This window comes from Lycium ferocissimum, chromosome 8 (assembly GCF_029784015.1).
Source record: "Lycium ferocissimum isolate CSIRO_LF1 chromosome 8, AGI_CSIRO_Lferr_CH_V1, whole genome shotgun sequence".
In the NCBI taxonomy this organism is placed as follows: domain Eukaryota; kingdom Viridiplantae; phylum Streptophyta; class Magnoliopsida; order Solanales; family Solanaceae; genus Lycium; species Lycium ferocissimum.
In genome coordinates this window covers 478894-493779 of record NC_081349.1, presented here as the reverse complement: position 1 = coordinate 493779, position 14886 = coordinate 478894, and positions in this window count along the sequence as shown.

Genomic DNA, 14886 nt, shown 5'->3' with positions numbered 1-14886 from the left:
GTTATGGAGTTATGCCGTGTATTCGGAGTATGCTGTGTTATGGCGCCAAAGACGGGGTGGCGACCATGTTCACCGAGTCCTATAATGGACCGGATATGATATATGATATTGACATGCATGACTTGTGTTTCAAAAGCAAGCATTTTGGTATTCTGGTTATTGTACTCGTTTTTTTGTACTTCTTATTTCGGTTATAATCCTGTTTACTATATTTCATGCTTTATATACTCGGTACACATATTTAAAATCGACCCCCCTTTCTTCGGGGTCGCGTTTCATGCCCGCAGTACGGATGCCGATTTGGTGACTTTCAGCTTAGGATTTCTACTCAGCTGTCTTGGAGTGCTCCGTTGTTCCGGAGTCCAGACTTTTGGCACAAATCTTCTGATATATGTATATGTTATTCAGAGGTACGGCGGGGCCCTATCCCTTCATATGATACTGTTGTTACTCTTAGAGGTCTGTAGACATATGTGTGGGTTGTTATATAGTTCACGTTCGCCTGTTATCTATATGACTATGTTTTTTGGGACGTTCCCGTTCGTAGGGCAGCCTTGTCGGCTTGCGTATATATATATATTTTGGGATGTTGTATGTAGTGGCGGCCTTGTCGGCTTGCGTATATATGGTTGGGGCGTTCCCACGTATGTTATGATAGCCTTGCTTTGCTTATATACGATGTTATCTCGTTGAAAGTTGTAACTCCTCAGGAGACAGGTTGTTGTGATATGTATATAAATGCGACAGTTTTGAGACGACGTCTTGCCTTTTTATATATAAGTTCTAATCATGCTAGTTGTGAACTAATTATGGCTAACAGGTATGTATACGAATGTCCAAACTTGACACTAGTCACCGCTCACGGGTTGGGTCGTGACAAAAGTGGTATCGCAGCGATCTCATCCTCGGAAAGGTCTACGACCGTGTCTAGTAGAGTCTTGTTTATCGGTGTGTTGTGCACCACATCTATAAATAGGAGGCTACAAGACATTTAGGATGTTACCTTTCTTTCATATCTAAGATCGTGTGATAGAGCCAAGCCATAGGAAATGAGATTTCTTATACAAACCTTTGATTTCAGCAGAAGAACGACATTGACAGAAGAAGGCGACTGACGATATTGGAAATTACAAAGCACGAGTTGAACAAGTAAGTAAAGGTACGAAAGGATATATATATATATATATACGTCGGGTAAGGCATTGAGGTGAGATTGAAATGTAAAGTTGAAGATTGAAAGGGAAAGTAATGATGAAAGTGTAACGGGTGCGATATTGATACTTTTGAGTTGAACAAGATAGAACACACGAGGTAAGTCCATCATTTAAAAGAAGTCAAAGAGGCATCATGACGGATATGTTGGATATTGGGAGCCCGTGTAATTAACCCATAGGTGAATAAGTGCGTGATATGATATGATATATATATATATATATATATATTGGCCCGCCCGTGAGGCCCAAAAAATAGTATTTCCAAAATACCCCGCACGCGTATAGAGCCAACATGCTTCGAGATGGTAAGAAATACGAGGGAACTAACACCCACATACATGTCTAAATTTTCCTAGAAATAAAAAAAGAGAATGAGACAAAAGTTTGTGATATGACTTGAAAGGTTGTACCAATAGTAATGATAGGATGCGACTAAGTTGCGAGTACGGGGTCCGAGACCTCGAGAAATAAGTTATGCAAACATGTATCGCCCGAATTGATGGTAATAGTAATTAGGAGGTCGATATTGATATGGTAAAAAGGATTTGGAAAGGGATTGTGGTACTAAGAGATGATTTTTAAAAGACTGGTAGATCTTGATAGAGTGATATATGAAGGCACCAAATGCTTCATAGTGAATTGATAGACATATCACTACAAAGATAAATTGTGACGAGTTTATAGTTAAAAGAAGTAATAGTGTGATTAAGACAAGAGTCCTGACGAAATTGGAAAAAGAATCATGGAATCGGATATGAATGTATTAATAAGACTTTGATGACAATGTGAGATATTAAGGATAAGATTGACTAGGAAGGTAAAAGGGTTAAGTATGCTTACTCCAGTCAATGTAATTAACCCATAGTAAATCGTGAATAAGGTTGGGAGGTGTTACATTATAGGATTGAATACGAACGGGATACCAACATGACGCGAAGACTCTAGAAAAATTTGGGCGAGTTTCCTCTGTTTTTCTTACTAACCAAAATTACCCTGCACGCAGAAAATACCAACAAAGGCCCTATAGAGCCAACATACCCACATACACATATATAGGCGAGCCGGCAAGGCTGCCGTGGCGGGGGAACCTTCCAGAACATATCATATATACATACACTGTACGGACATAGCCATAACCCACATACATGTCTACAGGCCTCTAATATACAGAACAGAATCAGAAGACGGGACAGGGCCCCGCCATACCCAAATAAGTACATGTACAGAATGTATGACAGCAGAAGTATATACCAAAAGTACAAGCTCCCGGATCAAGGGGAGCGACTCCAATCGAGCGAAAGAGATATCCTACGGTGGCGTATCACGCGGTGCGTCCGTACCGCGGGCATGTGGCGCGGCCCCCCGGGTCCAAGAAGAACGGGGGGGGACGATACGGAAGTGTACCGAGTATGTAAAGCGGAAAAGTAACAAGTATAATCATAATCAAGACAGGAGTACAGAAACATAACAGACGGAGCTGTGATTAGAATCTGAAATACAAAGGGTAATACCTTGTCCGAGACCTCAGAAAACATAATGCATATCAGATCATATGATGTCATGCAAACATGTATCGTGTCCCGGCCCTTTGATAAGGGACTCGGTAAGTGAAGTCATGCATAACAAAATCATATATCATGTGTGCAGATGACGTGTCCCGGCCCTTATTAAGGGACTCGGTAATATAGAATCATATCTGTCAAAATCATATTTCATGCATACATAACGTGTCCCGGCCCTCTACTGCGGGTCTCGGTGAATAATAATCATGTGCCGTCCTGGCCACCATCCCCGTATCATCATATCATAATCATACAAATAACGTGTCCCGCCCGCAAGTACGAGGGACTCGGTGAATAATGCAAAGAAGTGCGCACGAGAACATGTCCCGGCCCGGCTCGGTGAAGAGACATATCATAACTTGCACGAACGAGTAATGCGAAACATATGCATATAAGTCCAGACTTAATAGACAAATCAACAATAAGTCATAATTCGTACCTTTCGGATGTCGTGATTTATCGATTATGTCAAAACAGAATTTTTGAGATTGTTCATACGGAGCAAATGCTTCATAGGGCTCACGGAATACTCAGAATGATCGTTCTTTAACAAATGGAACAATTCAAATGACATATCACTACAAAGAAATCGGACAACGGTCATAGTATATATGTAGGCCCTTTTTTTTGGGGATGGCACGATTACTTATATCGAATCATGTCTCTGGGACCATAACACATATCAAAATATATCATAGATTCGTCGTATTTATCATTTGACAACGGTACAATGATCACAAGATTCCTTTAGGTATTATATAGAAATAAATCAATTAAAACCATAGTAAGAGGTCTCGGAGTCTGTGGGCCCACCTCGGGTAAATTGAGGTGGTGAACTTGAATTATGGATTATAAACCTTATGGAATCATTCATGAGAGTTTTGGAACAATCCGGGTTCATTAGTGAAGGTTACATTCATATAAGTCACTTTGATGACAATTTATGAAGAAACTATTTCAATTGCGCTGAAGGAAATGAGGCCAATTTCAATCTCGGGTTTCGAGTGACAGAGTCATATCTAAGGCTCGCGTCCAAGCCTACTACGTTTAGAACATGCCTAAGAATGAAAGGGAAGACTTTACATACCTTCCTTGGCCTTCACGCTTGCCAAAACTCCAATCCCGTTTCGTCAAAAATCTGCAAATGGTCACTTTTACCAGTTACTATTCATGAGACTTGAAATCCCAATCTTGGGTTAATAATTGTCTACCGAAATTTCGACGGCACCTCCCCTATAAATGTGATACCCCGAGAATTTACCTCGGCTCAAAATAACCAACAACAACCCAACAACAACACCAACAACAATAACGATTATCATAAGTCGCAATTAGTCTACTTTACGACAATAATGCAAAAATCTTCATTTCAACTTCACACTTTCAAATCAATACCAACATGCTCTCATTCATTACTAATCAAGGTCATTACAATACCATTCGGAAGCATTTCATAGCGTTTCTACAATATATACTCAAAATGTACAAACTATACAAACTTCCCACCAAAACCATATTTCATCCAACACTTCTAAATTTTTGGCATACTTATTCATAACATGTTTCCATCTTCTAATTCCATTAACAATCATCATAATTTACACTCTAGCAACTAAATTTTCATAAGGCCATAATATCATATTAAAACGACATGAGCTTCTACCTTCCATTTTAACGCCAACTAACGTCATTTTACCTTTATTTACATTGCGAGGACCACAACACACAACCAATATATTAAACAAAATTGATTCGTTCCCATTCCAATTTTCATATACCACACGGCCAATACCCATTTTTTTCCAACTTCAACCAAACTCATTTAATTTTCATTCTCAATATGAACTCCACCCTACTCACAACTAGAATACAACATGAATTCAATTCACCATAGATATACCACACATATATATGCACGGCCACATGCCACCTTACATACCTACTTTGCAAACTTCCATATTTCCATACTTTCTTCTTATTTCTACATACTAGAACATAGGCAAACCTCCATAACATAATAAAAAGGAATGAATTCTTACCTTTTTCCACAATCTTCTTTACTTCACCAAGTTGCCAACTTGAAGAAATAAGCACTCTTCTTCCAAAACAATTGCACCAAGTTGTAGAGGGCCTTTAATTTAGTGGGATTATCACAAGATAACAATTTTTGGAACAAGATTTTTGAAGGTGAATTTTCCAAGCTTATAGCCGAATGGCTCTCCAAGTTTTGCTCCTCTTTTGTTTCGTTTTTCTCCTTCTTGTTTTGTTTCAATTTCTTGAAATTTCTAGAGATATACATACATATATATGCCCCCTTAATTAATATGCCACATGGTTGGCACATGACAATTTAATGGACTTGGGCCAAGGCCATGTTGGCCGGCCACCCTTCCATTTTTGGGCCTCATTTTCTCTTTTTTTTTTTTTGAGCCCAATTCTTCATGAATCATACTTTGCAATTCCCGAAATAAATTTCCAAAATTCCGATTTTGCCCTTAGGCCTTCTCCATTATTTTCCGCATGCAAGTTTCCATAACCGGCATATACATATTAAAAGAAATCCAACATGACCTTATTCCTTACAAACCAAAGTTAACTCCAAGCTTTCCAAATACGCAAAAATGCCGGATGTAACATCCTCCCCCTTTAGAACATTCGTCCTCGAATGTTGAATCAACCTCGTGGTAAATCGGATAAGTCGGGGAGGTCCTCTTACCAACTACCTACTTGCACTTGATCGAAGTACTTCAAAAGCCTTCATTTTCAAATTTCATCTCTCATTCTTCGACATCACCGTATCGTAGGCTGTTCGGAGTCCTTATTAGTCCGTCGGTCCATACGATTTTAAATGAGATATAGGGTGAACATGGAATATTTATCGAAGATCGGAAGATCGGGTATATCGGATGAAGTCGTAACCGAATCGAAGTACAAAAGCGTAGCGAACGTAATCGTAATCATACGTTATACCGAACGTATTCATAATCGGGGCCGTACGTACGTAAGCATATCGGACAAATCCATATTCGGAGTCAGGTGTACTAGACTATATCGGATAAACCCGTGGTCAGAATCAGACGCATAGAAGTATATCAGACAAATCTGTAATCGGAATCAGACGTATAGAGATTTATCGGATAGATTTGAAATTAGAGTCAAACGTACCGAGGTATATCGGACAGAATTATGATCGGAATCGGACGTACAGAAGTACATTAGACGGAAATATGATCAGATTCAGAAGCACAGAGGTATAGTAGACAGAGCTTCATCCAAAGCAGGGGCGCAGAGATATGGCATACAGAATCGCGATCATAGTCAAACTACCTTTACTATACTTCAGAGACTTATGGACATTTCCTTACCCTACCTTTATTAACACCCAGGAAAGGAAAATCACGTAGTACAATAGAATACAGATCAATCAATGCACATACTTTTCGAAGAGAGGTCAATAATATACCTGGGTCTGCATCTGGTGACGCTACTGGGTCCTGCCGGCTGGTCAAAGCATATACGCGGTTCGAGGGACCGCTGGAACTATGAACTCCGCCGCGACCTCTGCCGCGACCTGCTGGTGCCGGCACATCTCGCCCCGTAGGGCGCATAGCTACTGAGGGAGAAGACGAGCCCGCAACTGACCCAGTAGGCTGGGCCGAACCCGAACCGCCCCTATACGGGCACTCCCTCATAATGTGGCCCTGACGGCCGCACGAGAAACATGCACCGGTGGCGAGACGACACTCTCCCGGATGATGCCTGCCACAATGGGGACACTGAGGCATAGATAGCCTCGTCTGACCGAACCCCTGCTTTGTTGCGAATCCAAGGCCCTAAAACTCGGCCTACTCCGGACGGACTCGCATCATCAAAAACGTCTCGCCGGCGGACCGTGTTCCCCGCCCGACGGAGGAAAAGATCTATCGGATCGCCGCCGAGGCCATCCGCCTCGGAAATCTCCAGAATAGCCCGCAGATCTGGCCCTCTTGGGCGGCCTCCTATCATGATCTCTACTGGCCTGATCTGCTCGATGGCGGTCCTCCATCCCTTGGGCGTAAGCCTGCAATCGGGCGATGTCCATATCATCCCCTTGCGACGCCATCGCCATACAACTATCAACCAGGTATCTGTCCAGACCCATCACATATCGGTGCATTCTGTCCTCCATATCGGCTACGATCGTCGGCGCGTATCGGGCCAGGGAGTCAAACTCCAAATTATATTCTCGAACACTCCGACCTCGCTGCTTTATCTGCAAAAACCGGTCAACTCTCGCCCGTCGCAGCTCCGGTGGTAAAAAGTGGCGGAGGAAAGCAGCCGTGAATTCATCCCATGTAGCTGGGGGAGCACTCTCACCCCTGGACAGCCCCCAGGACTCATACCAATTAAGGGCGACATCTCGTAGTCTGTGTGCAGCAAGCTCGACAGATTCGGTCTCTGAAGCCCTGACCAGTCTCAACGAGCGCTGCATCTGCCGGATAAAGTCATGAGGGTCCTCGTCGGGCTTAGACCCAAAAAACTCTGGAGGACCGCATGTCAGGAAATCACGAACTCTCAGGCTATCACGCCTGTCATCGTCATCATCACCTCTCCGCCCGTGTCCGCGAGCCTGTCCGGCCACTATCGTCGTCAACAACTGTACTGCCTCCCTCAATGTCCTGTCCTCCGCCCCGAGCTGGGGAGCGGGCGCTGGAGCAGCTGAGGGGCCTGCTCCGACCTCATCTGGTGGCGGAGGGGCTGAACCCTCCGACTGCAATACAATACCGGGCGTAGTTCGAGCACGAGCCCGGGTAACTCTCGCATCTGGCTAGTCTCTCCTGTCACCGCCTTGCCCTTTTGGGCGGCCGTTGCCTTCTTCGGAGGCATCGCTGAAAAATATAACAACCGATCAGAAAAGAGTCATCCTAATATCACAGCTCTATCGCACGATCTAAGATTCAAAGAAAGGGTAACATCCTAAATGTCCTGTAGCCTCCTGTTTATAGATGTGGTGCACGACACACCGATAAACAGGACTCTACTAGACACGGCCTGTAGACACTCCGAGGACTGACCGCTCTGATACCACTTTTGTCACGACCCAGCCCCGTAGGTCGTGACTAGCGCCCGACCTGGGCACCCGTACGTACCAAAAGCCCAAAAATAGTAACTCGAGAATCTAGAAAAATTTGGGCAGAGTTTCCTCTGTTTTTCTTACTACCCAAAATTACCCTGCACGCGTAAAAATACCAACAAAGGCTCTACAGAGCCAACATACTCACATACACGTATATAGGCGAGCCGGCAAGGCTGCCGTGGCGGGGGAACCTTCTAGAACATATCATATATACATACACTGTACGGACATAGCCATAACCCACATACATGTCTACAGGCCTCTAATATACAGAACAGAATCAGAAGACGGGACAGGGCCCCGCCATACCCAAATAAGTACATGTACAGAATATATGACAGCAGAAGTATATACCAAAAGTACAAGCTCCGGATCAAGGGGAGCGACTCCAATCAGCAGAGCAGATAGCCTACGCTGGTGGCGTATCACGCGGTGCGTCTGTACCTGCGGGCATGTGGCGCAGCCCCCGAAGAACAGGGGGTCAGTACGGAAGTGTACCGAGTATGTAAAGCGGAAAAGTAACAAGTATAATCATAATCAAAGACAGGAGTACAAAAACATAACAGACGGAGCTGTGATTAGAATCTGAAATACAAAGGGTAATACCTTGTCCGAGACCTCAGAAACATAATGCATATCAGATCATACGATGTCATGCAAACATGTATCGTGTCCCGGCCCTTTGATAAGGGACTCGGTAAGTGAAGTCATGCATAACAAAATCATATATCATGTGTGCAGATGACGTGTCCCGGCCCTTATTAAGGGACTCGGTAATATAGAATCATATCTGTCAAAATCATATTTCATGCATACATAACGTGTCCCGGCCCTCTACTGCGGGTCTCGGTGAATAATAATCATGTGCCGTCCTGGCCACCATCCCCGTATCATCATATCATAATCATACAAATAACGTGTCCCGGCCCGCAAGTACGAGGGACTCGGTGAATAATGCAAAGAAGTGCGCACGAGAACATGTCCCGGCCCGGCTCGGTGAAGAGACATATCATAACTTGCACGAACGAGTAATGCAAAAACATATGCATATAAGTCCGGACTTAATAGACAAATCAACAATAAGTCATAATTCGTACCTTTCGGATGTCGTGACGATTATGTCAAAACAAATTTTGAGATTGTTCATACGGAGCAAATGCTTCATAGGGCTCACGGAATACTCAGAATGATCGTTCTTTAACAAATGGAACAATTCAAATGACATATCACTACAAAGAAATCGGACAACGATCATAGTATATATGTAGGCCCTTTTTGGGGATGGCACGATTACTTATATCGAATCATGTCTCTGGGACCATAACACATATCAAAATATATCATAGATTCGTCGTATTTATCATTTGACAACGGTACAAGGATCACAAGATTCCTTTAGGTATTATATAGAAATAAATCAATTAAAACCATAGTAAGAGGTCTCGGAGTCTGTGGGCCCACCTCGGGTAAATTGAGGTGGTGAACTCGAATTATGGATTATAAACCTTATAGAACCATTCATGAGAGTTTTGGAACAATCCGGGTTCATTAGTGAAGATTACATTCATATAAGTCACTTTGATGACAATTTATGAAGAAACTATTTCAATTGCGCTGAAGGAAATGAGGCCAATTTCAATCTCGGGTTTCGAGTGACAGAGTCATATCTAAGGCTCGCGTCCAAGCCTACTACGTTTAGAACATGCCTAAGAATGAAAGGGAAGACTTTACATACCTTCCTTGGCCTTCACGCTTGCCAAAACTCCAATCCCGTTTCGTCAAAAATCTGCAAATGGTCACTTTTACCAGTTACTATTCATGAGACTTGAAATCCCAATCTTGGGTTAATAGTTGTCTACCGAAATTTCGACGGCACCTCCCCTATAATTGTGATACCCCGAGAATTTACCTCGGCTCAAAATAACCAACAACAACCCAACAACAACACCAACAACAATAACGATTATCATAAGTCGCAATTAGTCTACTTTACGACAATAATGCAAAAATCTTCATTTCAACTTCACACTTTCAAATCAATACCAACATGCTCTCATTCATTACTAATCAAGGTCATTACAATACCATTCGGAAGCATTTCATAGCGTTTCTACAATATATACTCAAAATGTACAAACTATACAAACTTCCCACCAAAACCATATTTCATCCAACACTTCTAAATTTTTGGCATACTTATTCATAACATGTTTCCATCTTCTAATTCCATTAACAATCATCATAACTTACACTCTAGCAACTAAATTTTCATAAGGCCATAATATCATATTAAAACGACATGAGCTTCTACCTTCCATTTTAATGCCAACTAACGTCATTTTACCTTTATTTACATTACGAGGACCACAACACACAACCAATATATTAAACAAAATCGATTCGTTCCCATTCCAATTTTCATATACCACACGGCCAATACCCATTTTTTTCCAACTTCAACCAAACTCATTTAATTTTCATTCTCAATATGAACTCCACCCTACTCACAACTAGAATACAACATGAATTCAATTCACCATAGATATACCACACATATATATGCACGGCCACATGCCACCTTACATACCTACTTTGCAAACTTCCATATTTCCATACTTTCTTCTTATTTCTACATACTAGAACATAGGCAAACCTCCATAACATAATAAAAAGGAATGAATTCTTACCTTTTTCCACAATCTTCTTTACTTCACCAAGTTGCCAACTTGAAGAAATAAGCACTCTTCCTTCCAAAACAATTGCACCAAGTTGTAGAGGGCCTTTAATTTAGTGGGATTATCACAAGATAACAATTTTTGGAACAAGATTTTTGAAGGTGAATTTTCCAAGCTTATAGCCGAATGGCTCTCCAAGTTTTGCTCCTCTTTTGTTTCGTTTTTCTCCTTCTTGATTTGTTTCAATTTCTTGAAATTTCTAGAGATATACATACATATATATGCCCCCTTAATTAATATGCCACATGGTTGGCACATGACAATTTTAATGGACTTGGGCCAAGGCCATGTTGGCCGGCCACCCTTCCATTTTTGGGCCTCATTTTCTCTTTTTTTTTTTAGCCCAATTCTTCATGAATCATACTTTGCAATTCCCGAAATAAATTTCCAAAATTCCGATTTTGCCCTTAGGCCTTCTCCATTATTTTCCGCATGCAAGTTTCCATAACCGGCATATACATATTAAAGAAATCCAACATGACCTTATTCCTTACAAACCAAAGTTAACTCCAAGCTTTCCAAATACGCAAAAATGCCGGATGTAACATCCTCCCCCTTTAGAACATTCGTCCTCGAATGTTAAATCAACCTCGTGGTAAATCGATAAGTCGGGAGGTCCTCTTACCAACTATCTACTTGTACTTGATCGAAGTACTTCAAAAGCCTTCATTTTCAAATTTCATCTCTCATTCTTCGACATCACCGTATCAGGGCTGTTCGGAGTCCTTATTAGTCCAGCGGTCCATACGATTTTAAATGAGATATAGGGTGAACAGAATATTTATCAGAGCTGGAAGATCAGAGGTATATCGGATGAAGTCGTAACCGAATCGAAGTACGAAAGCAGAACGTATGTAATCGTAATCATACGTTATACCGCACGTATTCATAATCGGGGCCGTACGTACGAAGCATATCGGACAAATCCATATTCGGAGTCAGGTGTACTAGACTATATCGGATAAACCCGTGGTCAGAATCAGACGCATAGAAGTATATCAGACAAATCTGTAATCGGAATCAGACGTATAGAGATTTATCGGATAGATTTGAAATTATAGTCAAACGTACCGAGGTACATCGGACAGAATTATGATCGGAATCAGACGTACAGAAGTACGTTAGACGGAAATATGATCGTATTCGTGCTACGCAGGTATAGTAGACAGAGCTTCATCCAAAGCAGGGGCGCAGAGATATGGCATACAGAATCGCGATCATAGTCAAACTACCTTTACTATACTTCAGAGACTTATGGACATTTCCTTACCCTACCTTTATTAACACCCAGGAAAGGAAAATCACGTAGTACAATAGAATACAGATCAATCAATGCACATACTTTTCGAAGAGAGGTCAATAATATACCTGGGTCTGCATCTGGTGACGCTACTGGGTCCTGCCGGCTGGTCAAAGCATATACGCGGTTCGAGGGACCGCTGGAACTATGAACTCCGCCGCGACCTCTGCCGCGACCTGCTGGTGCCGGCACATCTCGCCCCGTAGGGCGCATAGCTACTGAGGGAGAAGACGAGCCCGCAACTGACCCAGTAGGCTGGGCCGAACCTGAACCGCCCCTGTACGGGCACTCCCTCATAATGTGGCCCTGACGGCCGCACGAGAAACATGCACCGGTGGCGAGACGACACTCTCCCGGATGATACCTGCCGCAATGGGGACACTGAGGCATAGATAGCCTCGTCTGACCAAACCCCCTGCTTTGTTGCGAATCCAAGGCCCTAGAACTCTGGCCTACTCCAGACGGACTCGCATCATCAAAACGTCTGCCGGCGGACTGTGTTCCCCGGCCTGACGGAGGAAAAGATCTATCGGACTGCTGCTGAGGCCATCCGCCTCGGGAATCTCCAGAATACCCCGCAGATCTGGCCCTCTTGGGCGGCCTCCTATCATGATCTCTACTGGCCTGATCTGCTCGATGGCGGTCCTCCATCCCTTGGGCGTAAGCCTGCAATCGGGCGATGTCCATATCAGTCTGCGACGCCATCGCCATACAACTATCAACCAGGTATCTGTCCGCACCCATCACATATCGGTGCATTCTGTCCTCCATATCGGCTACGATCGTCGGCGCGTATCGGGCCGTGAGTCAAACTCCAAATTATATTCTCGAACACTCCGACCTCGCCGCTTTATCCGCAAAAACCGGTCAACTCTCGCCCGTCGCAGCCTCCGTGGTAAAAAGTGGCGGAGGAAAGCACCGTGAATTCATCCCATGTGGCCGGGGAGCACTCTCACCCCCGGACAGCCCCCCAGACTCATACCAATTAAGGGCGACATCTCGTAGTCCGTGTGCAGCAAGCTCGACATGTATTCGGTCTCCGAAGCCCCGACCGCCTCAACGAGCGCCGCATCTGCCGGATAAAGTCATGAGGGTCCTCGTCGGGCTTAGACCCAAAAAACTCTGGAGGACCGCATGTCAGGAAATCACGAACTCTCAGGCTATCACGCCTGTCATCGTCATCATCACCTCTCCGCCCGTGTCCGCGAGCTCCGTCCGGCCACTATCGTCGTCCACCAACCGTACCGCCTCCCTCAATGTCCTGTCCTCCGCCCCGGGCTGGGGAGCGGGCGCTGGAGCAGCTGAGGGGCCTGCTCCGGCCTCATCTGGTGGCGGAGGGGCTGAACCCTCCGACTGCAATACAATACCGGGCGTAGTTCGAGCACGAGCCCGGGTAACTCTCGGCATCTGGCTAGTCTCTCCTGTCACCGCCTTGCCCTTTTGGGCGGCCGTTGCCTTCTTCGGAGGCATCGCTGAAAAATATAACAACCGATCAGAAAAAGGTCATCCTAATATCACAGCTCTATCGCACGATCTAAGATTCAAAGAAAGGGTAACATAACATCCTAAATGTCCTGTAGCCTCCTGTTTATAGATGTGGTGCACGACACACCGATAAACAGGACTCTACTAGACACGGCCTGTAGACACTCCGAGGACTGACCGCTCTGATACCACTTTTGTCACGACCCAGCCCCGTAGGCCGTGACTAGCGCCCGACCTGGGCACCCATGCGTACCAAAAGCCCAAAAAATAGTACCTCAAGTATCTAGAAAAATTTGGGCAGAGTTTCCCCTGTTTTTCTTACTAACCAAAATTACCCTGCACGCAGAAAATACCAACAAAGGCCCTATAGAGCCAACATACCCACATACACATATATAGGCGAGCCGGCAAGGCTGCCGTGGCGGGGGGGGAACCTTCGAACATATCATATATACATACACCGTACGGACATAGCCATAACCCACATACATGTCTATGTGCCTCTAATATACAAACAATCGAAGACGGACCAGGTCCCGCCATACCCAAATAAGTACATGTACAATATATGATAAATGTGCCAAGTATATACCAAAAGTACAAGCTCCGGATCAAGGGGAGCGACTCCAATCGCCAGAGAGAACAGATAGCCTACGCCGGTGGCGTATCACGCGCGCGTCCGTACCGCGGGCACCGTGGCGCCCCCGAAGAGCAATTCACGGAAGTGTACCGAGTATGTAAAGCAAAAAAAGCAAGTATAATCATAATCAAAGACAGAACAAAAACATAAAATGTACGGAGCAATTAGAATCAAAAAAGATATATTGTCCGAGACCTCGAAACATAATGCATATCGATCATACGATGTCATGCAAACATGTATCGTGTCCCGCCCTTTGATAAGGGACTCGTAAGTGAAGTCATGCATAACAAAAATCATGTATCATATGTGCGATGACGTGTCCCGCCCTTATTAAGGGACTCGGTAATATGAAATCATATATATAAAATTATATATCATGTATACATAACATGTCCCGCCTCTAGATTACCATGCGGTCTCGTGAATGATAATCATGTGCCGTCCCCGGCCACCATCCCCGTATCATCATATATCATAGTCATAAACAGATAACGTGTCCCGCCCGCAAGAAGAAAGAAGTGCGCACGAGAACATGTCCTGGCCCGGGCTCAGTGTTACATCCCGTATTTTGAACGACGTGACGATTCGGGTTAACTACGAAAAGTTAGGGTGAAGACCATTCCGGGATACGAAGTCGAGACGTTTGACCTCCGATTTTGTCATGTGACCTAAGTATGTATGACGTTATTGGTATGGAAACATCAAAGAAACTTCGGGACCAAAAGTGGAAATTGTGGAAGTTGACAATTATTGAAAGAAAGAGAGGGAGTGAAATATGGCCATGTGGCCGGCCACCTTGAGTGGGCCATGGCCACATGGTTGGCCATTATT